Raw genomic sequence first — 22,184 nt, 5'->3', positions numbered from 1 at the left:
TAGTACGTAAAGAAATGTGAATGTTTTAGTTGGTCCATTTTTTTCGCTTTCTGATAGATGGCGCTGTAATAGTCACAAACGTATAAGTACGTGATATCACGTAACATCCCGCCAGTGCGGACGGTATTTGCTTCGTGATACATTACCCGTGTTAAAATGGACCGTTTACCAATTGCGGAAGAGGTCGATATCATGTTGATGTATGGCTATTGTGATGAAAATGCCCAAAGGGCGTATGCTATGAACGCTGCTCGGTATCCTGGACGACATCATCCAAGTGTCCGACCGTTCGCCGGATAGTTACATTATTTAAGGAGCCAGGAAGTTTTCAGCCATATGTGAAACGTTAACCACGACCTCCAACAAATGATGATGCCCAGGTAAGTGTTTCAGCTGCTGTCGCGGCTGATCCGCATATCAGTAGCAGACAAATTGCGCGAGACTCGGGAATCTCAAAAACGTCGGTGTTGAGAATGCTACATCAACATCGATGGCACCCGTACCATATTTCTATGCACCAGGAATTGCATGGCGACGACTTTGAACGTCGTGTACAGTTCTGTTACTGGGCACAAGAGAAATTACGGGACGATGACAGATTTTTTGCACTCGTTCTATTTAGCGACGAAGCGTCATTCTCCAACAGCGGTAACGTAAACCTGCATAATATTCTCTATTGGGCGACGGAAAATCCACGATGGCTGCGACAAGTGGAACATCAGCGACCTTGGCGGGTTAATGTATGGTGCAGCATTATGGGAAGAAGCATAATTGGCCCCCATTTTATCGATGGCAATCTAAATTGTGCAATGTATGCTGATTTCCTACGTAATGTTGTACCGATGTTACTACAGGATGTTTCACTGCATGGCAGAATGGCGATGTACTTCCAACATGGTGGATGTCCAGCACATAGCTCGCGTGCGGTTGAAACTGGATTGAATAGCATATTTTATGACAGGTGGACTGGTCGTCGAAGCACCATACCATGGCCCGCACGTTCACCGGATCTGACGTCCCCGGATTTCTTTCTGTGGGGAAAGTTGAAGGATATTTGCTATCATGATCCACCGACAACGCCTGACAACATGCGTCAGTTCATTGTCAATTCATGTGCGAACATTGCGGAAGGTGAACTACTCGCTGTTGAGAGGAATGTCGTTACACGTATTGCCAAATGCATTGAGGTTGACGGACATCATTTTGAGCATTTATTGCATTAATGTGTTATTTACAGGTAATCACGCTGAAACAGCATGCGTTCTCAGAAATGATAAGTTCACAAAGGTACATGTATCACATTGGAACAACCGAAATAAAATGTTCAAACGTGCTTACGTTCTGTATTTTAATTTAAAAAACCTACCTGTTACCAACTGTTCGTCTAAAATTGTGAGCCATATGTTTGTGACTATTACAGCGCCATCTATCACAAAGCGAAAAAAGTGATCCAACTAAAACATTCATATTTCTTTACGTACTACATGAATATGTAATAAAAAATTGGGGTTCCTATTTAAAAAAACGCAGTTGATATCCGTTTGACCTATGGCAGCGCCATCTAGCGGGCCAACCGTATCGCCATCTGGTTTCTCCCTTCAAGCTATACAAGTTTCGTTCTTTGTAGTTTTTTCGTTTGAAGCTTATTTCGTGAGATATTTGGTCCGGTCAAGATCAATGGACCACCCGTTATAGGGAAGTGGAAGACATTGACAGAATACAAGGAATAAAGAGAAGAGTGAAAGTAGCTTAGAGTGTTTTGACTCGTTGTGATATATAAACTCTTCTCTTGCAAGTTAATTTCAAAGTGATTTATGTGGAAAATATATATTTATTTTGATGAAGTTGATTTACAAATTTCAATTTTGTCGCATATCTTACTCATTTTAAATCCCAGACGCTTTAAATCATTCTTTTAATAATTTAAACAGATTAAACTTAAATTATCCTAATTTAAATGCTACTTTACAGGAAAATATTACATTTCTTGCTTTCATTCTTGTGACATTCCTCTGAAGCAATACAAAATTATTCACTTCATGTTCCCTTCATCTTTTGCTACATATAAATGTGTATTTGCAGTGTTTTGTGTGTATTACTCCTTTCTCTTGTAGGTTTATCCACATAGTAAGCCGAATTATGTGCTGTTTTGTGCAATGTGCTAAAGAAATATGTTTGTCGTATAGTGTCCGCCATTAAGTCAGTTGGCTACGGTCAATCAAGAGGGGTGGATTTTCGTTGATGATGCATTTAAAGGCCCCACACACGCACCAACCAACCGACCGACCGACCGTCGTACTGCACGTGTGCATATGTTATGGCCAAGAGACCGACCAACTTTCCTTGTTGGGCGGTCGCTTGGTTAGAACCCGCGCAGGATACAGTGGCCGATGCTCAGCTTTCCTCCAAAGTGCTGGGCGAATCCATCTGTTTGTTCTGAAGGGTAGGTCGACAGTGTTTGTCACCATTCGGCCCGCCGGTTACGCGTTGCGATGACAGAATAGAGGCGCAAATGTTGCAATATTTCTCAGATGATTTTACACAAACTATTAAGCAAAAAATTTAATTTTACGTTATTTATAGATTCATACGTCAGCTTCATGATGATGCGCCCAACATTTCGTTAACGGTCATAGTTATTGTAATAATTACGTGGAAGTAAGATACTGCACGAAATTCGAAAAAGTTTGCAGTGGAAAAAAGGAGTCGCTATGGTTTTGCGTTTGGTGCATACTGCATAATATGTTGCATCGTATGAAATTTAGCTAACAAGTTGAATTTTTTTTAGACTTGGGTGAAGGTCTATACCTGCCGCCGATCTCGAGAAAACTGATCTGATGGAGCACACTCGTTTGCGACCGTGCCTCGGCAGCGACATAGAGTGAAATATTCACAACAGTACTCAAATTTAATAAATGGTTTGAAATATTGAAATGAGGTTTTGACAAATGATAACAAGCAAAGAGGAGAGTAATTTACCACATGATTATTATGCATAACTTCTTTGCGTATTGTTTTATTCCACCTACTACACACTTTATACTTATATGACACCATTGATGACCTACAGACGTCTAGAACGAAATTAGAATTATATATTTAAACTTTCAGCTGCTGACGGGCATTGACATATATCAAAGGGGACAGGTGAAAATGTGTGCCCCGACCAGGACTCGAACCCGGGATCTCCTGCTTACATGGCAGACGCTCTATCCATTTTTTTTCTTTTTTCCCCCTCTTTTGTTCGTGTTGTTCCTTGCTTATGGTCTGGGCGGACGTCGCAAGACATCCGTTCAAGTTGATCGTTTATGCCTTTTACTCAGGTTTTCTTTTTTTTTAGAGGGCGAGCAGCCCTCTGACCGATCCATCTGAACTACCGAGGGCACAAACGATAGTATGACTGCATGGGCTATCTCGCGCACGCCTCCCGCGAGCGAGACCCACATTATCGCATGTCCACTCACTACATTCGTACCAAGTCCCGTAAGAGTTCGGGTAGTATGTGTGTATCCGCACAGAAGAGGAAGGTCATGGTCGGTGTTGCCAGAACTATATACTTGTATGGATGAGATGGATAGAGCGCCTGCGACGTAAGCAGGAGATCCCGGGTTCGAGTCCCGGTGGGGGCACACATTTTCACCTGCCCCGTTGATATATTTCAACGCCCGTCAGTAGCTGAACGTATTAATATATAGTTCTAACCACAGACTTTTCCGATGAAGGAATGTATGTTTTAGCACCATCAATATCTGGCAAAATAAGAAATGACAAACTGCCCATTGGCTTCTGTCTCGGGTTCTTCGGCCGACGTTCATCTAATGATTTTTCTGACATTTCGCCAGCACGAGTGGCTGGCATTGTCAAAGCTTCACCCTCCATTGCCGGTGGTGAACTGGAGGCGAGCTCGCGGCCGCAGACTATATGTACCTGGCGCGCCAACGTCCGAGGGCTTCTCCGCGGTCATTTCCGGTGCGGTTCTCCTCTTGCTACCTGCGACGGTCGTTCGCTGCAGTACGGGAAGCCAGGATCCGTTTACCTTAAGGCTTTCCTCTTTCTTGTTGAAACTGTTCGCGTGTTTTTGGATTTCTACAGCTTCTCTGAACAAGCGCGTGTGATAGTGCTTCTCTACAGCCAGAACTTCCGTGTCGGCGAATTTTATTACGTGGTCGGTCTCATTCAGTGCGTGCTCTGCCACGGCCGATTTCTCCACCTGCCCCAACCTGCAATGTCGCTTATGCTCTTTGATCCTGGTGTTAATGGATCGTCCAGTCATTCCGACATAAACTTTTCCGCATGTGCAAGGTATACGGTATATTCCCGACATTGCAAGTGGGTCTCTTTTCTCCTTCGCCGATCTAAGACACTCTTTGATCTTCCTTGTCGGTTTGAAAATCGTCTTTACGCCGTGTTTGCGCAATATACGGCCGATTCTGTCCGTCACTCTGGGAATGTATGGCAGAAAGGCCGTACCCGACATTTCTTTTTCTGGTTCCTTACTTCGCCGAGTGTTTAGCTCTGTTACACTTCTAATGTAATTTGTGGAGTACCCATTGCTCCTCAGAACAGTTTCCAGGTGTTGCATTTCTCGTTTGAGGTGTTGAGGCTCACATATTCGTCCTGCTCTCGTTACGAGCGTACTAATCATGCCTCTTTTCTGGCTCAGGTGGTGGTTTGACAGTTTGTGCAGGTATCGGTCCGTGTGTGTCGGTTTTCGATACACGCTGTGTCCCAGGTTTTCGCCGTCCCTTGTGACCAGCACATCTAGAAATGGCAGTTTCCTGTCCTTTTCTACCTCCATGGTAAATGTTATGTTGGCATGGAGGCTGTTCAAGTGTCTCAGGAATTCACCGAGCTGTTCTTCACCATGGCTCCACACCACGAAAGTATCATCGACGTACCTGTACCACACCTTAGGTTTGCAAGTCGCCGAGTCCAGTGCCTGTGCTTCGAATTGTTCCATGAAGAAGTTGGCCACCACTGGACTGAGAGGACTACCCATGGCGACGCCTTCCAGCTGTTCGTAGAAATCGCCATTCCACGTGAAATAGCTCGTGGTGAGACATGCATGGAAGAGCTTTTTGATGTCTTGCGGGAACATGGAACCGATGTGCTCCATGCATGTCTCACCACGAGCTATTTCACGTGGAATGGCGATTTCTACGAACAGCTGGAAGGCGTCGCCATGGGTAGTCCTCTCAGTCCAGTGGTGGCCAACTTCTTCATGGAACAATTCGAAGCACAGGCACTGGACTCGGCGACTTGCAAACCTAAGGTGTGGTACAGGTACGTCGATGATACTTTCGTGGTGTGGAGCCATGGTGAAGAACAGCTCGGTGAATTCCTGAGACACTTGAACAGCCTCCATGCCAACATAACATTTACCATGGAGGTAGAAAAGGACAGGAAACTGCCATTTCTAGATGTGCTGGTCACAAGGGACGGCGAAAACCTGGGACACAGCGTGTATCGAAAACCGACACACACGGACCGATACCTGCACAAACTGTCAAACCACCACCCGAGCCAGAAAAGAGGCATGATTAGTACGCTCGTAACGAGAGCAGGACGAATATGTGAGCCTCAACACCTCAAACGAGAAATGCACTCCTGGAAACTGTTCTGAGGAGCAATGGGTACTCCACAAATTACATTAGAAGTGTAACAGAGCTAAACACTCGGCGAAGTAAGGAACCAGAAAAAGAAATGTCGGGTACGGCCTTTCTGCCATACATTCCCAGAGTGACGGACAGAATCGGCCGTATATTGCGCAAACACGGCGTAAAGACGATTTTCAAACCGACAAGGAAGATCAAAGAGTGTCTTAGATCGGCGAAGGAGAAAAGAGACCCACTTGCAATGTCGGGAATATACCGTATACCTTGCACATGCGGAAAAGTTTATGTCGGAATGACTGGACGATCCATTAACACCAGGATCAAAGAGCATAAGCGACATTGCAGGTTGGGGCAGGTGGAGAAATCGGCCGTGGCAGAGCACGCACTGAATGAGACCGACCACGTAATAAAATTCGCCGACACGGAAGTTCTGGCTGTAGAGAAGCACTATCACACGCGCTTGTTCAGAGAAGCTGTAGAAATCCAAAAACACGCGAACAGTTTCAACAAGAAAGAGGAAAGCCTTAAGGTAAACGGATCCTGGCTTCCCGTACTGCAGCGAACGACCGTCGCAGGTAGCAAGAGGAGAACCGCACCGGAAATGACCGCGGAGAAGCCCTCGGACGTTGGCGCGCCAGGTACATACTGTATAGTCTGCGGCCGCGAGCTCGCCTCCAGTTCACCACCGGCAATGGAGGGTGAAGCTTTGACAATGCCAGCCACTCGTGCTGGCGAAACGTCAGAAAAATCATTAGATGAACGTCGGCCGAAGAACCCGAGACAGAAGCCAATAGGCAGTTTGTCAACAAGTGGCCACGAAAGCCTTAACAATTTTGTATTACGCCTCTACGGGGAGGAGATTTGCAGATTGTACCGACGCCTTGACCAACGACGGAAGAAGAAAGCGCGACTGATGTCTTCTCTCGCCTTTCTGTCACGGTGCCGAGATGAATGTGCTACACCGAAGTTCTTGAGATGCAAGCGCCTATTCACCACCGCCCAAGCACATCGTATCTACGACAGAATGGAACGAGCTTTTCTTCGTGAGCGAATACATACAACACGGAGAGACTTGGCAAGAACGGATCAGGAACTTCTGGACATTTTCTATCAACTAAGTAGCAGAATGCATCGAGACGACTGGGACAAGATCGACAGCATCACTCACAGGAGCATGCAGAACGAACTCGAGCGCTGCACCGAGCGGCAAAAGAAAAAGTTTGAAAGATGCCGGAAGCAGACCGACAAGGCGATTCCCGACATGTCACACACAGTGGTCAACCTCACTGAACGACAATTGACCGAAGAGGAAATGTCAGTCCTTCAAAAAGGAGGGAATTTCGCTATCATCCCGAGAACTATACCTATGGAGGACATCATTGCCAACACCGAAGCAGCCATTCGGACCCTTCCTTGTGAAAGGGCAGAGGAAATACGCACTGAAACAGCCAGGATACTGCGCCGAGCAAAACCACCAGCTTGCAACCTGAAGAAAGAAGAGGTACAAGCCATTAAGAATCTCAACGCCGACAAGAGTATATTGGTACTGCCTGCCGATAAGGGGAATGCGACCGTCGTAATGAAGACCGAAGATTATGAGCAAAAGATCCGAGACCTATTAGATCCGACGACGTACCGAAAACTAAGCGCAGATCCGACGCAGCGTATCACTCGGAATACGAATCGATTAATCAAGGCGTCTTCTCTGCCGGCGGACATACAGAGAAACCTGCGCAACACAGAAGCCCTACCACCTCGGCTGTATGGATTACCCAAGATCCATAAGAACAACGTTCCACTGAGACCGATCGTTAGCGCTCCTGGCTCACCAACGTATAAACTGGCGAAACACTTGGCCTCTCGGCTCCAGCCACACGTGGGAAAGACCGACACATACATTAAGGACTCAGGACATTTCATTGAGACGCTGAAGAAACTGAAACTTGCGCCAAACGACATCCTGGTCAGTTTTGATGTTGTTTCGTTATTTACGAAAGTGCCACTCAGCGACGCTCTGGAGCACATCGGTTCCATGTTCCCGCAAGACATCAAAAAGCTCTTCCATGCATGTCTCACCACGAGCTATTTCACGTGGAATGGCGATTTCTACGAACAGCTGGAAGGCGTCGCCATGGGTAGTCCTCTCAGTCCAGTGGTGGCCAACTTCTTCATGGAACAATTCGAAGCACAGGCACTGGACTCGGCGACTTGCAAACCTAAGGTGTGGTACAGGTACGTCGATGATACTTTCGTGGTGTGGAGCCATGGTGAAGAACAGCTCGGTGAATTCCTGAGACACTTGAACAGCCTCCATGCCAACATAACATTTACCGTGGAGGTAGAAAAGGACAGGAAACTGCCATTTCTAGATGTGCTGGTCACAAGGGACGGCGAAAACCTGGGACACAGCGTGTATCGAAAACCGACACACACGGACCGATACCTGCACAAACTGTCAAACCACCACCCGAGCCAGAAAAGAGGCATGATTAGTACGCTCGTAACGAGAGCAGGACGAATATGTGAGCCTCAACACCTCAAACGAGAAATGCACTCCTGGAAACTGTTCTGAGGAGCAATGGGTACTCCACAAATTACATTAGAAGTGTAACAGAGCTAAACACTCGGCGAAGTAAGGAACCAGAAAAAGAAATGTCGGGTACGGCCTTTCTGCCATGCATTCCCAGAGTGACGGACAGAATCGGCCGTATATTGCGCAAACACGGCGTAAAGACGATTTTCAAACCGACAAGGAAGATCAAAGAGTGTCTTAGATCGGCGAAGGAGAAAAGAGACCCACTTGCAATGTCGGGAATATACCGTATACCTTGCACATGCGGAAAAGTTTATGTCGGAATGACTGGACGATCCATTAACACCAGGATCAAAGAGCATAAGCGACATTGCAGGTTGGGGCAGGTGGAGAAATCGGCCGTGGCAGAGCACGCACTGAATGAGACCGACCACGTAATAAAATTCGCCGACACGGAAGTTCTGGCTGTAGAGAAGCACTATCACACGCGCTTGTTCAGAGAAGCTGTAGAAATCCAAAAACACGCGAACAGTTTCAACAAGAAAGAGGAAAGCCTTAAGGTAAACGGATCCTGGCTTCCCGTACTGCAGCGAACGACCGTCGCAGGTAGCAAGAGGAGAACCGCACCGGAAATGACCGCGGAGAAGCCCTCGGACGTTGGCGCGCCAGGTACATACTGTATAGTCTGCGGCCGCGAGCTCGCCTCCAGTTCACCACCGGCAATGGAGGGTGAAGCTTTGACAATGCCAGCCACTCGTGCTGGCGAAACGTCAGAAAAATCATTAGATGAACGTCGGCCGAAGAACCCGAGACAGAAGCCAATAGGCAGTTTGTCAACAAGTGGCCACGAAAGCCTTAACAATTTTGTAAAATAAGAAATGCTATAGGTTTTGGAACAACCTAAGCGAAGGCATCACAAGTTTTGTTTGTACCAAGGATGTGCTTTTTCATAAGCTCCTGACCTACTTTTCCTCAGTTCCTCACTTAATAAATTTAATAAACCACTATTTCAGAATTCTCTCGCAATTGTGTCTACACATGTTAATGAGAAGACTCTGTTTAATCTCCTCCGTGTTTCGGCAAAAGGAGCCTAGAACCGCTCAGCCACACCGGCCGGCCAACGCCACCACTACTGCTCTCCTCACACTTGCCGTGCCCACTGTGTGTCTATCGGTCACGTTATTCTGCATAGACTATACGACCACTCGACAGCTGATCCCCACATTCTCTACCATCCCAACACCCCTTTAAATTGTTCCCTGTGTAGCGCTGCCGGGCCAGAAGCCCATTTGCTGTATTTATTACATAATGTGTGCCATCACCATTTGTGGTCTTTGTTCTAATTTGTAACGAGTTTCTTAAACTTATAGAGAGCACCTTTTGTGCAACATTCGTTTAAATTCATAGAGTTTATATGAACATAATTTCTTTCACTGGTTTTCTTTACCATTGTATTTCCTCATGTAAAAATAAAACGTCTTGCAGGTTTCAGGATTCGTTCTAGATAATGTTTTTAGAGATACAGCTACGTGAATCAGAGGTCCTCTCAACTTCTGTCAATGATAGAAACTGCAATGGAGCTAACACCTCTGCTCATAGCTTATAGCTTTCCTCAATAGTGTCATTCAGAGAACTGTCACATGTGGGTGATACGGTGACCATTTCAGAATTTAGTCATATTTGGTACATGAATACTTACATGCCTTAATAATAAAACTGCCAAATATCACTTCCTAACTCTTACACTTTTGATAAATTCAGACTCAAGGGTATGTATGCATGCATTAGTCAGGCACCAGTTTCCCTGTTTCCAGAGACCTACGACTAAGTAATGAGTTCACCTACAGATGTAAATTTTTTATGCGTTAAGTACGTAGGTCATTACGCTGACATAATTTATAAAAAGTAGGCTTCACCATTCATATCTTTTATGACAAAAATTGAAATAACACTATGTATTTTTATATATCATAACTTTGAACAGGGATACGGTAGAGACCTCATGTTGTGCACTGACACCATTCAGTTCGAGTATTAAGTACAAATAAGAATAAAAAGAATCTGTCATTGCAATTAGTAGTTCTTATCTTCACTAAAAGATGAATTCAACGCAAAAGACCGACAAATTTGACGAATTTCGAAGTTCTGGGTGTTGGTGGAGGTTATGTAGACATTTATTTTTTTATTTTTTATTTATTTATTTATTGTTCCGTGGGACCAAATTAAGCAGAAGTCTCCATGACCATGGAACATATTCAGGCAACAATTCGTAAGTTTAAATAAAGAAAATCAACAATGTGACACTGGAATTTGCTTAATTTTTCAGCTCTTCCAGGAGCTCCTCGACAGAATAGAAGGAGTGAGCCATGAGGAAACTCTTCAGTTTAGACTTAAAAGTGTTTGGGCTACTGCTAAAATTTTTGAGTTCTTGTGGTAGCTTATTGAAAACGGATGCAGCAAAATACTGCACTCCTTTCTGCACAAGAGTCAAGGAAGTGCATTCCACATGCAGATTTGATTTCTGCCTAGTATTAACTGAGTGAAAGCTGCTAACTGTTGGGAATAAGCTAATATTGCTAACAACAAACGACATTAAAGAAAATATATACTGTGGGGGCAATGTCAGAATTCCCAGACTAGGGGTCGACAAGAGGTTCTCGAACTTACACCACACACAGCTCGAACAGCCCGTTTTTGAGCCAAAAATACCCTTTTTGAATCATAAGAATTACCCCAAAAAATAATACCATATGACATAAGCGTATGAAAATATGCTAAGTAGACTAATTTTCGTGTTGAACTGTCACTTATTTCAGATACTGTTCTAATGGTAAATAAAGCAGCATTTAGTTTCTGAACAAGATCCTGAACATGGGCTTTCCACAACAGCTTACTATCTATCCGAACGCCTAGGAACTTGAACTGTTCCGTCTCGCTTATAATATACCCATTCTGTCTGATGAAAATATCGGTTCTTGTTGAATTGTGAGTTAGAAACTGTAAAACCTGAGTCTTACTGTGATCTAGCATCAAATTATTTTCCACAAGCCATGAACTTATTTCATGAACTACATTATTTGATACTGTTTCAGTATTACACACAAGATCCTTCACTACCAAGCTGGTGTCATCAGCAAACAGAAATATTTTTGAATCACCTGTAATACTAGAAGGCATATCATTTATATAAATAAGAAAACAGCAGTGGCCCCAGCACCGACCCTTGAGGAACGCCCCACTTAACAGTGCCCCATTGGAGACTGAACATCACTACCACTCTCAATATTGTAGAGAATTACCTTCTGCTTTCTGTTCTTAAAGCGAACCAATTGTAAGCTACTCCCCTTACTCCATAATCAAAGAAAACACTTAGCGTTCCCAACCTTTTATTTAATCCGTCCAAAACCTCACAGAGAAAAGAGAATATAGCATTTTCAGTTGTTAAACCATTTCTAAAACCAACCTATACATTTGACAGCAAACTATGTGAATTTAAATGCTCCAGTAACCTTGTACATACAACCCTCTCGATAACTTTAGCAAACACCGATGGCATAGAAATAGGTCTATAATTGTCAACATTATCCCTGTCGCCATTTTTATAAAGTGGCTTCACTACCGAGTACTTCAATCGGTCAGGAAACCAACCACTCCTAAAGGAAAAGTTACAGATATGGCTAAGTACTGGGCTAACATACATACAACAATACTTCAGTATTCTGCTAGATACCCCGTCATATCCATGAGAGTTCTCGATTTTTTGCTGAAATGTTTATATATCTGGTAGCAATTTTAGGTACAATGATGAATAACCTAACTATCTTTACTCATTGAAAAAGAATAGAATCAAAATACCACTTGCATACGTAAACCACATTCAACACTACACAGCATTGGTAAACAAAAATCATGTATATTCCTTAAACAACTGTTACTAAAATATTTGTGGTTGACCTGTAAGTCAGAAATGCAATAAGGTGAGAGCTGAAAACAGCAAACAATTTTATCAATATACACTCAAGCGCCAAGGAAACTGATATAGGCATGCGTATTCAAATACAGAGATATGTAAACAGGCAGAATACGGCGCTGCGGTCGGCAACCCCTATGTAAGACAAGTGTCTGGCGCAGTTGTTAAATCGGTTACTACTGCTACAATGGCAGTTTATCAAGAGTTAAGTGAGTTTGAACTTGATGTTATAGTCGGTGCACGAGCAATGGGACACAACATCTGCCAGGTAGCGATGAAATGGGGATTTTCCCGTTCGACCATTTCACGAGTGTACCGTAAATATCAGGAATCCGGTAAAACATCAAATCTCCGACATCGCTGCGGCAGGAAAAAGATCCTTCACGAACGGAAACAACGACGACTGAAGAGAATTGTCCAACGTGACAGAAGTCCAACCCTTCCGCAAATTGCTGCAGGTTTCAATTCTGGGCCATCTACAAATGTCAACGTGCGAACCATTCAACGAAACATCATCGATATCGGGTTCCGGAGCCGAAGGCCCCCTCGTGTAGCCTTGATGACAGCATGACAAAAAGTTTCTCGCCTCGCCTGGGCCCGTCAACAACGACATTGGACTGTTGATGACTGGAAACATGTTGCCTGGTCGGACGAGTGAAATTATATAGAGCAAATGGACGTGTACGGGTATGAAAACAACCTCATGAATCCATGGACCCTGCAGGTCAGCAGGGGACTGTTCAAGCTGGTGGAGACTCTCTAATGGTGTGGGAAGGATGTAGTTGGTGTGATACGGGACCCCTGATCCGCCTAGATACGACTCTGACAGGTGACACGTACGTAAGCAACCTTATTACCTGCACCCATTCATGCCCATTGTGCATGCCGACTGACTTGGGCAATTCCAGCAGGACCATGCGTCACCCCACACATCCAGAATTGCTACAGAGTGCCTTCAGGAACACTCTTCTGAGTTTAAGTACTCCCGCTGGCCAAGAAAGTCCCCAGACATCAACATTATTGAGCGTATTTTGGATGCTTTGAAACTTGCTGTTCAGAAGAGATCTCCAGCCTCTCGTACTCTTCCGCATTTACAGACAACCCTGCACGATTTATGGTGTCAGTTCCCTCCAACACTACTTCAGACATTAGTCAAGTCCGTGCCTCCGTACCACGTAGTGTTTCTGCACTTCTGCTTTCTCGCGACGGCCATCACGATATTAGGCAGGTGTACCAGTTTCTTTGGCTGTTCAGTGCATATGTTTATTTCACTGTTAAGTATCGTTTCAGTATAAATATCTCAAGGGAAAGCTTGGGTGCACAAATGAGGTGATATATCGTTATTCTGTTACTGTAAATTAAAAAGATACTTCAGTGAAAAATATGGGAAGGTGCAAGTGATAACGAAATATATTAATAAATTTTTAAATATATATGAGTATACATAGTCTCACGCCTCGTTAATGTGTTTACATTTCGCGGCGTGCGGTTACAGTTGTAGCGGTTTTTAAACCTAAGTACTGACAAACTGTTTCGTGCTGTTGGTGGCGAAATAACGATTTAATAAACTTTTGCAAAAGTTCGCTCGCTGTGTTTTTTAGAGTTTTCTGTGCGATGAAATAGTTTAGTAAATTTTGTGCTTTAGTTTTGGGCTGATGTTTCTTATTGTTTCTAGTGAAATATTTCAGTAACAATTTCATTCACTGTTTTAACTTAGTTGAGTGTTCCAGTGGGCGCTTGAATTTTGGTTTTAGCTAATAAATTTTTTGAAGTTTTGTTGGTATTGGTATTGGTTGTCGTTTAGTAGTATTACAAAATGTTGTTGCTTTCTTAGTAGAGAGAGAATTTCGAGACCGCTATTGTTAGTTATATAAATATTTTTACTGGTGTAACTGAACTTAGGTAACGTAGACGTTTAGTTTTCTTCCAGTAACTGTAAAATTTTACCATGAGTGAGAAATGTGTGCTGTGTCGTAGGTTTGTGAGTAGTAGGTTACGGTGTGGGATTTGTTCAAAGTATTTTCGTAGGGCGAAATGGAGTGGGGAAGCCAATGGGCATTCTAGCGAGATCATCTCCTGGGAATGTAGAATCTGTAGTAGAAATAAGTTAACAGAGGAGCTGGAGCGTAAGATCTGTGGCCTCCATGTCTAGTTACAATAAGCAAAGGAGGAACTAGATAGATTGAGGAGGGTGAAGGGTGCTGGAGAATGGGAACTGGCAGTTGGCAAGAAGGCAGCTAGGGGGAGGAGGTATTCAAACAGTTATACTTTGCGTATATGCAGTAAATTTGACCGACTGTCAGAGTTGATTGGAGAGGAGCCTCTTGTACCTGTTGTTGTAGGTAACATGCAGCAGTCCTCAGCAGTTAGGAGGCCTGAGTCAGTTGCAAAGCCTAACAGAAAGAAGAAGGTTCTGCTGCTAGGCAGTTCACATGATAGCAGTGTGGGCCAGCAGGCGCAGGAAGTTTTGGGGTTTGAGTACTAGTCTCCTTTGCTTATTTTCATTCGCTTATGGCCGGCCGAAGTGGCCGTGCGGTTAAAGGCGCTGCAGTCTGGAACCGCAAGACCGCTACGGTCGCAGGTTCGAATCCTGCCTCGGGCATGGTTGTTTGTCATGTCCTTAGGTTAGTTAGGTTTAACTAGTTCTAAGTTCTAGGGGACTAATGACCTCAGCAGTTGAGTCCCATAGTGCTCAGAGCCATTTGAACCATTTCATTCGCTTATGGCGTATGGTATTATATTTTGGGGTAACTCTTCCCGTTCTAAAAGGATATTTTTGGCTCGGAAATGGGCGTTTCAGGGAATAAGTGGTGTATGTTCGCGAACCTCTTGTCGACCACTGTTCACTAGTCTGGGTATTTTAACATTGGCCTCTCAATATATATATATTCCTTACTGTCTTTTCTTGTTATCAATATTAGCTTATTCCCAAGAATAAGCAGCATTCACTCAGTTAATACTCGGCAGAAATCAAACCTGCATTTGGATCGGACTTCCTTAACTCTTGCGCAGAAAGGTGTGCAGGATACTGCTGCATCCATTATTAGTAAACTAACACAAGAATTCAAAAATCTTAGCAGTAATCCACGCGCTTTCAAATCGGAACTGGAGAGTTTCCTCATTGGTCAACCCTTCTATTCTGTAGAGAAGTTCCTTGAAAAATTAAGCTAATTCTTATGTTATATTGTTCGTTGCGTTTACTTAAAGTAATAGCTTGAGTTTTTTAGGTTCATAAATATTTTATTTTTCTGTGTTATTACTTTTATCTCGTTATTTTGATGTACTGACTCATTCCATGACCTTGGAGATTTGCTCCTCATTTTAATCATACGGAACCTGACGAGTAAATAAATAAATAAACAAAAAAATCTGCAAGAAGCATTTACATGAACAGATTCAAATGTAAAAAAGGAAATTGTATTTTTAGGTTTCTTCCACCTTAAATATAATTTCGTTTTCCTTGAAATCTTCTTGGAGGCAAACGAGTTCCCTTAAAAGTGAGAGATATGATTTTTCCATAGCGCTTACTGTCAAGTTTATAGACCCACATTGTGTGTCTTTGTTACTATCGGACATTCAGCATACTTCCGAGTATAACATTGGAGAAGAGGATTCAAATAGCATCATTCCTGAAAGAATTGTGATTCAGTAGTAGGCATGCAGTTACTTTCGTCATGTTTAAATTCATGTGATGCCGGGGAAATGTGTCCTATGTACCAGTTTTCAGCGTATTTGAAAGCTGCATACTGTCCGATATGCAACTGTTCCCACAAAGTATTTTCATCAGTTTTCATAGCAAGAGTGTTCCCATTGGCATTTGTTGGAAGTCTCTTCATTTGAAAGGTGATCGTAGACGTGACTAGGAGTGCACGGTGTGATCGTATTCCTGGACCTGCACTTACTAAGAAACATTAATGTGATTTGACCTGGGAAGAAACCATATTGTGTACATTGCCCATGTGAACAGTGCAACCATGTTCCCGATGTAACGGAACTCCTCCCACACAAATTTAGAATTTCAGGTCGCAGTAAATAGATTCAAGTTATCAGTTTCTCTAACTTCATGGAGCATTTTCAGAGTAGCATCTTCTGTTGCTGTCACAGAGCACATGGTATGTATAGCGAGAAACGTTAAGGAGAGTAGTGGTGCAATTGCTGCACCAGAAGGCATAAGTGGTCAAAATATGTTACCTGAAAGCGTGAAACACGACAGAGAGATATTTTACAAAAACAATAATTTTTCTAGGCATTGTGCTAGGAAGAAAAGATTATATTTCCGCAATGGTAAATAACAAGAAGATTCACATACAGAAAAGACTTATGTCAGTTAATCTGAAAGAGTCGTGCACAACGAAACCCACGGCGTTAGTATGTTCCTTGTTTCTTTGCAGGAGGTTAATCGTGTGAAGGTTTCTTGAAACACAGTTACAAATACAATAAAGACAGTTCAAATCATGCATTCCTAGTCATTGCTGCTAATACCTTTCTAATGAAAAGAGTTCCAAGATATGCAAATGGGGGCACTGTTGCTGTGGAAGTTCATGAAAATGCTTTGTGAGAACAGCTCAAAGTCAGGCAGAATGTGGCTTTCAAATTCGGCGAAATCTGGTTCATAGGACACATTTCCCAGGCATCACATGAATTTAAAGTGTTGAGATTAACTACATGGTTACTGCTGAATAACAGTTTCTTTAAGGAATTACGCTGTTTCGGACCTCTTCTCCAATATTATGCGTATGTACTCTAATAACAAAGACGCAGTGTGTGGTTCTATAAACTTGGTAATAAATGCTATGAAAAAATCATATCTCTTGCTCTTAAGTGAACTTATTTCGTTTTTGCATCAAGATGTCGAGGAAAACAAAGTTATATGCAAGGTGGAAGAGTTTAAAAGTACAATTTCCTTCTTTATATTTGAATTTATTTATGAAACCGTTCTTTGAAAAAAATTTTTTAGCTGTACATAGTGGTATAAATTTAAAAATCTACTAATGCCTCTCATTATAACTTGCACATTTTTTTATCTTTTGTTGAAGTATCTTTTAATTTACAGTAACAGTATAAGGATATATCAACTCATCTGTGCACCCAAGCTGTCGCTTTTAATTTTTACATTGAAAAGATAATTAACAGTGAAATACAACATATATATTGAGAAAAATGATTGCTAACTTTTCAGCTCTCAAATGTTTACATTTATGACCTACAGACCAACCACAAATATTTTAGGAACTGTTTTTCAAAGAATATACATGGTTTTCATTTACCAGTGCCCTGTAGTGTTGAATGTGGATGGCATGCGTAAGTGGCGTTTTCATCCTATTCTAACGAATGAAGATAGTTAGGATATTCATCTTTGCATCTCACATTGCTACCAGATGTATAAACATTTCAACCTGAGATTCAACTGTCTACGTATCTCGTCCTCCCTCCATCCCCCCCACCCCAGGACTTTGAAATTTGTAATTAAACAAATGCAGTTTTTTTTTTTTTTTGCTATGGAATAATCTTCATGTGGAGGTAAGAATACAATGCTAAATCCTTTTCATTGTTATTCATACTTAATATCAGGACTGAAGAGCTACATACACAAGATGAGATCTCTGTTGTTTCCCTGTGGGACTGATTTTTTAAAAAATCACCAATTTAAAGAACAACATGGAAAAAGTGCCTTTCAGCATTTTTCACTAAAAATCTGAATGGTATATTCATCTTGTTATACATTATACCAGCTTAATGGCCTACATGCTAGAAGTTCAAAAAAAAAATTATGTTTGTAGGTCAACTCACTACTGAGCAGCACGTCTCCGAAAATGGGGAGATTGGTGCCTGACTAATGACTGGGTGCACACCCTTGAGTTTTCAAAGCTGAATCTGTCAACAGCGGTTAAAGATAGGACAGTGCTATTTGGTAGTTCTACTATTTAAACATGTAGGTGTTCATGAACCAAATATGACCAAAATCTGAAATTGTCATCTTATGACCCACCAATGATTTTATGCGGAATGATCCTGTATTATTTTTCGTCAAATATGGTTTAATGATGTTCAGCAGGTCCGAAATGCATGTTTCAGTTACGTGTTCCTGACATTGTCAGCCTTGGGGTGATCTGAAAATATGAAAACTGAAGAAAAAATCATAAGCTGAGAACGCTAAAGAAAGCATTTTGCTGGGTGACCGGTTTCGACAGAGCTATAATGTCATCATTGGATTTTATGCTTTAAAATTTTGTACAACATATTGTCCGTCGGGGTTGCAAGAGGTCCACATCGGAAATGCCCTTCCCAGTACCACGAAGATCACTAAACATCGACATGTCACATATAAAATAAACTGGTCATCTAATAAGAAGCTCTTCTAGCGATCTTCACACAGTTATCGTTTCAGTCGTTGTTAAGTAACTCCAGCGTAGCTTTTTAAGTAGCAGAGCGTGTGTAAATTTCTTCTTTTGCATTAATCATCTCTTTGCCCACAGCTTTCTCCCGTCTTGTTTTCGTCTTGTTAGCTCTAAAACAGCCAAGGTAACTCGCTGTTTTTGTGTTTGTGTAATTCCAAGTGGATTCTCGTAGAACATAACCTTACTGAACTTAACTATATACAAATCACAACGAGCATTGGGAACGGGACGGCGCTGGAATAGCTCAGCGCAATCGATCGGGACGTGGGTAGCCTGCCACGAAATTAATCGGTTGGTCGGTCGGCCGATAAATTGGTGCATGTATAGGCCGGTCCGTTAAGGCCGTATACACACCGACCCCGCTTGGACGTCAAATCGTGCTGCTCTGCGCAACAATGTACAGTGTCGGTAAGTCAAAGGAAATCGTTCATTCGTGTGAAGCTCCGTTTGGACAGAATTTCTCGTTTTCCACTGTTATTCAAGAGGGCGGTGCACACCGCAAGTTAGCTGCACGGCTGCGAACGCTCTTGTTCCGTCTCCGTAGTTCTGCTCCGCTCAGCGCTATTTTGCACTACTCTGCTTCGTGCTTTCTTGTGCGACCCCGCGCGGAACGTCGGCTGTGGAAGCGGCTTTAGACTGCGAGAAAATTTTAAATCTGACAGATGCGTGTTGGCAGGCTTTTGTTTAGATCCCATCATAGTAAAGTAATCCAGAGATTTTGTGAGACCTTTCTTACCTCTTTTTCTGATTATCAATAATTGTTTCATCCCAAGTGAGTGCATTATTCAGTGAATTCTGGGAACAATAAAAGTTTTACCTTTTTTGTTATTCCAAGGTTATACGAGGGGCGTTCATTGAGCAATACGACACTCTTTTTTTTCGACCAGTTCCAGTCGAAAATTGCGGAATTTTTTGTGAGACATTCCGCTTCAGCCCCTGTAGTTTCATGAGCTTCCGATAAGTTGCTGCGCTATACGTAGGCTTCAAAATAGCGTCTGTAATGGAGTTGTGCTCCAAACAGAGCATTGCAGATATTCTTAGGCGCTTTCAGAATGTCTACGTAGACCCCATCGTATGAAGGTCGTGCAAACCTGTCCGATCCCCAGCGTGCCTGTCGCCCGCACACAGTTGTGACTCCTGTAACGCTGCAACGTGCGGACACTCTCAATCGAGGTGATCGTCGAATCACGATCACCACGCTGCACGACAGGACGTCTCTGTTAGTAGTGCTGCCTCATCCTCACTCGGCCGGCATTTGGGATATTCAAAGGTGTTTGCCTGAAGGCATCTCGCTCCTTCTGACTTCCATTTGTTTGGCCCAGTGAAGGAAGCACTCTGTGGAAGGAGTACGTGGACAACAGGGACGTTACTGATGCAGCAAGACGTTGGCTCCAACGTCGGCCAATGGAGTTGTGCCATGCAGACATACAGGCCTGCCAGTAAGGTGGCGAAGGTCGTCGCATTGAATAGGGGTTGTTTAAAATTAGGATTTTGTAGCCAAAATAGTGGGGAACAATGAGGTGTATTGGAATATCGAATGAAACCAACATGCTTTCAGAAAAAAATGCGTTGCATTACTTACTGAAAGCCCCTTGTAAGAGATATTTCGCTTGAAACATGTCTGAGCCTTGCTGCGACTCAGGTTGGTGCCGTTTGTAGGTTTCCGCCCTCTGTTGGAGGCCAGTCCGTATCCTTTAGTTGGCATGGTTGCGGTTGTTTGTCTTCTTCTCCTCTTGACTGGCGCCACTCGTTTCGCAGGCGTTGCCTGTCCGCTAGTGGCAGCAGCAGCGGTTATCGATATGTAGTAACTGTTGCCCTATCTTTAGGGCGACGTCGTTGTTTTTCCGTGTTGTGTCAGTTCGGTTGGGGACTCAAGAGGAGACAGGTCTGGGCAGTGCGATAACACGCCAGGACCGCTGGCGACGCTCATGGATTGCTGAATGGAAGGGCTGTGGTCACGAGGGTGCACGACCTCATCGTCTGCAGGCTTTAAGATGAGTGCATTTCAATTCAAGTAGAGAAACCTCCACCATTGTGACATCTCGCGATTCTCCAGTGACTTGGGTTCGTGTTGCTGCTCGAGTGTCGCCGAGGCGAAGAGCAGCGAGTGGAGTGCTTGGGGAAAGCGGATCTGATTAGCTTTCCTCGCCTTTTTATTACTATTTACTGCGTTCAGTCTGTTACAATTTGTTAAGTACAGCCAGCGGTATTTTTCCCTGCCTGGTGGCTGCCAGCGGCCCCGTTTCCTGCCATGGGGGTTAGTGTATGTAATGGCAATGTATGTTTCCTCGCCTTGCCGCTGCTTTCTTGATTCTAGGCCGTTTGTGATTCTTCTACTCTGGTGGTAGTGACTCCTTTCCTTTTCGAGCGCTCTAAGCACAGTAATCTGGGGGCGTAGTGCAGTCCGCTGGTTCCGGCTTTGGCGTGTTGTTCCATTCTTGCATTTGATTTATTGGACGTCAGGTAGCTTTAGCAAGATTGTCATTAGTGATTCGTTAGACTGCCACTAGTCTGAGTTACCATTGTGTGAAGGAAATGCAACTCTTGGCTGCCTATCTCATCGCTGCGGAAGTGTTTGTTGCAGGGTCTTCTCAGAGGTCGATTCCTGGAGCACCATCTGTGACTGGTCCTTGTAATGACTACATTAAAGGTTATGTATGTCTAGTTAACAGTTACAGTCACCTTCTGGAATAAATCTAGCAGTGTAAGGGTTGTGTTACAAGGTTATCATCATCTTATTTCACCTATTTAGTGGTCAGTTGCTTGTTTCTTTTAATTAACCTTTGCCCGTATTTCTGTTTAACAGCAGGTTTCTAAATTTTTTATATAATTGCCGTTACTGGCGTGAAAGGCCTTCAGCCGTGATTGTGGTCACTTGCTTTGAAAAAAATAATTCGATACTTCTATTTTAGCAGTAAGCCTTAAAACCTTATTTACTGCCATTCCTGACATCTGATACCTTCTGCTGTGTTTGTGGCCACTTACTTTTTAATGTTGCAATACCTGTAAGTTGTAATTGCAGTGCCGGCCAGGGTGGCCGAGCTGTACTAGGCGCTACAGTCTGGAACCGCGCGAGGGCTACGGTCGCAGGTTCGAATCCTGCCTCGGGCATGGATGGGTGTGATGTCCTTAAGTTAGTTAGGTTTAAGTACTTCTAAGTTCTAGGGGACTGATGACCTCAGACTTTAAGTCCCATAGTGCTCAGAGCCATTTTTGTAATTGCAGTGAGTTCTTAAACATTCTTAATTTATTGCCATTCTTGATTCTTGGCGTGTAAAGCCTTTAGCCATAATCACAGAGGTTTGTTTTTTCAAAAAATATTATCTATATCTTTTTTTTGGTAATTTGCTAAACTGTAACGCACTGAAAACACTATTATTTACACAGTTGTATATTCCTTCATTAATAATGTGTGATATTTTATTATTTATTGTTGAGTCTGGAATTACTGTTTTAGAAATAAATGTGTGTAAGTGTAAAAGGCAACCAATAGTAACTGATTACGGCCCCGTCCACAATCGTAACCGAATCCTGCTTTCCATTGACTAACAGGTTTCAATGGCAGGTTTAATTCACTTATCACATAGCTTGGTAAATTCTGCTAAAACGTGAAACATGAGCTATTTTTGTCAGTAAAGTTTTCTCGTAGAAGTAATACTGGGAGGGTT

The 22,184-nt window shown here is 43.1% G+C and overlaps 1 protein-coding gene across 1 annotated transcript in view; it reads right to left on the bottom strand.

The window, feature by feature from the left end:
- The window catches only part of LOC126194818 (sodium-coupled monocarboxylate transporter 1-like), a 201,534-nt gene that overhangs the window by 70,190 nt on the left and 109,160 nt on the right, over positions 1-22,184 (bottom strand). The window lies entirely within an intron of this gene.

Source organism: Schistocerca nitens, chromosome 7, assembly GCF_023898315.1.
Source record: "Schistocerca nitens isolate TAMUIC-IGC-003100 chromosome 7, iqSchNite1.1, whole genome shotgun sequence".
NCBI lineage: Eukaryota > Metazoa > Arthropoda > Insecta > Orthoptera > Acrididae > Schistocerca > Schistocerca nitens.
This window is presented reverse-complemented; position numbering and strand designations above follow the sequence as displayed.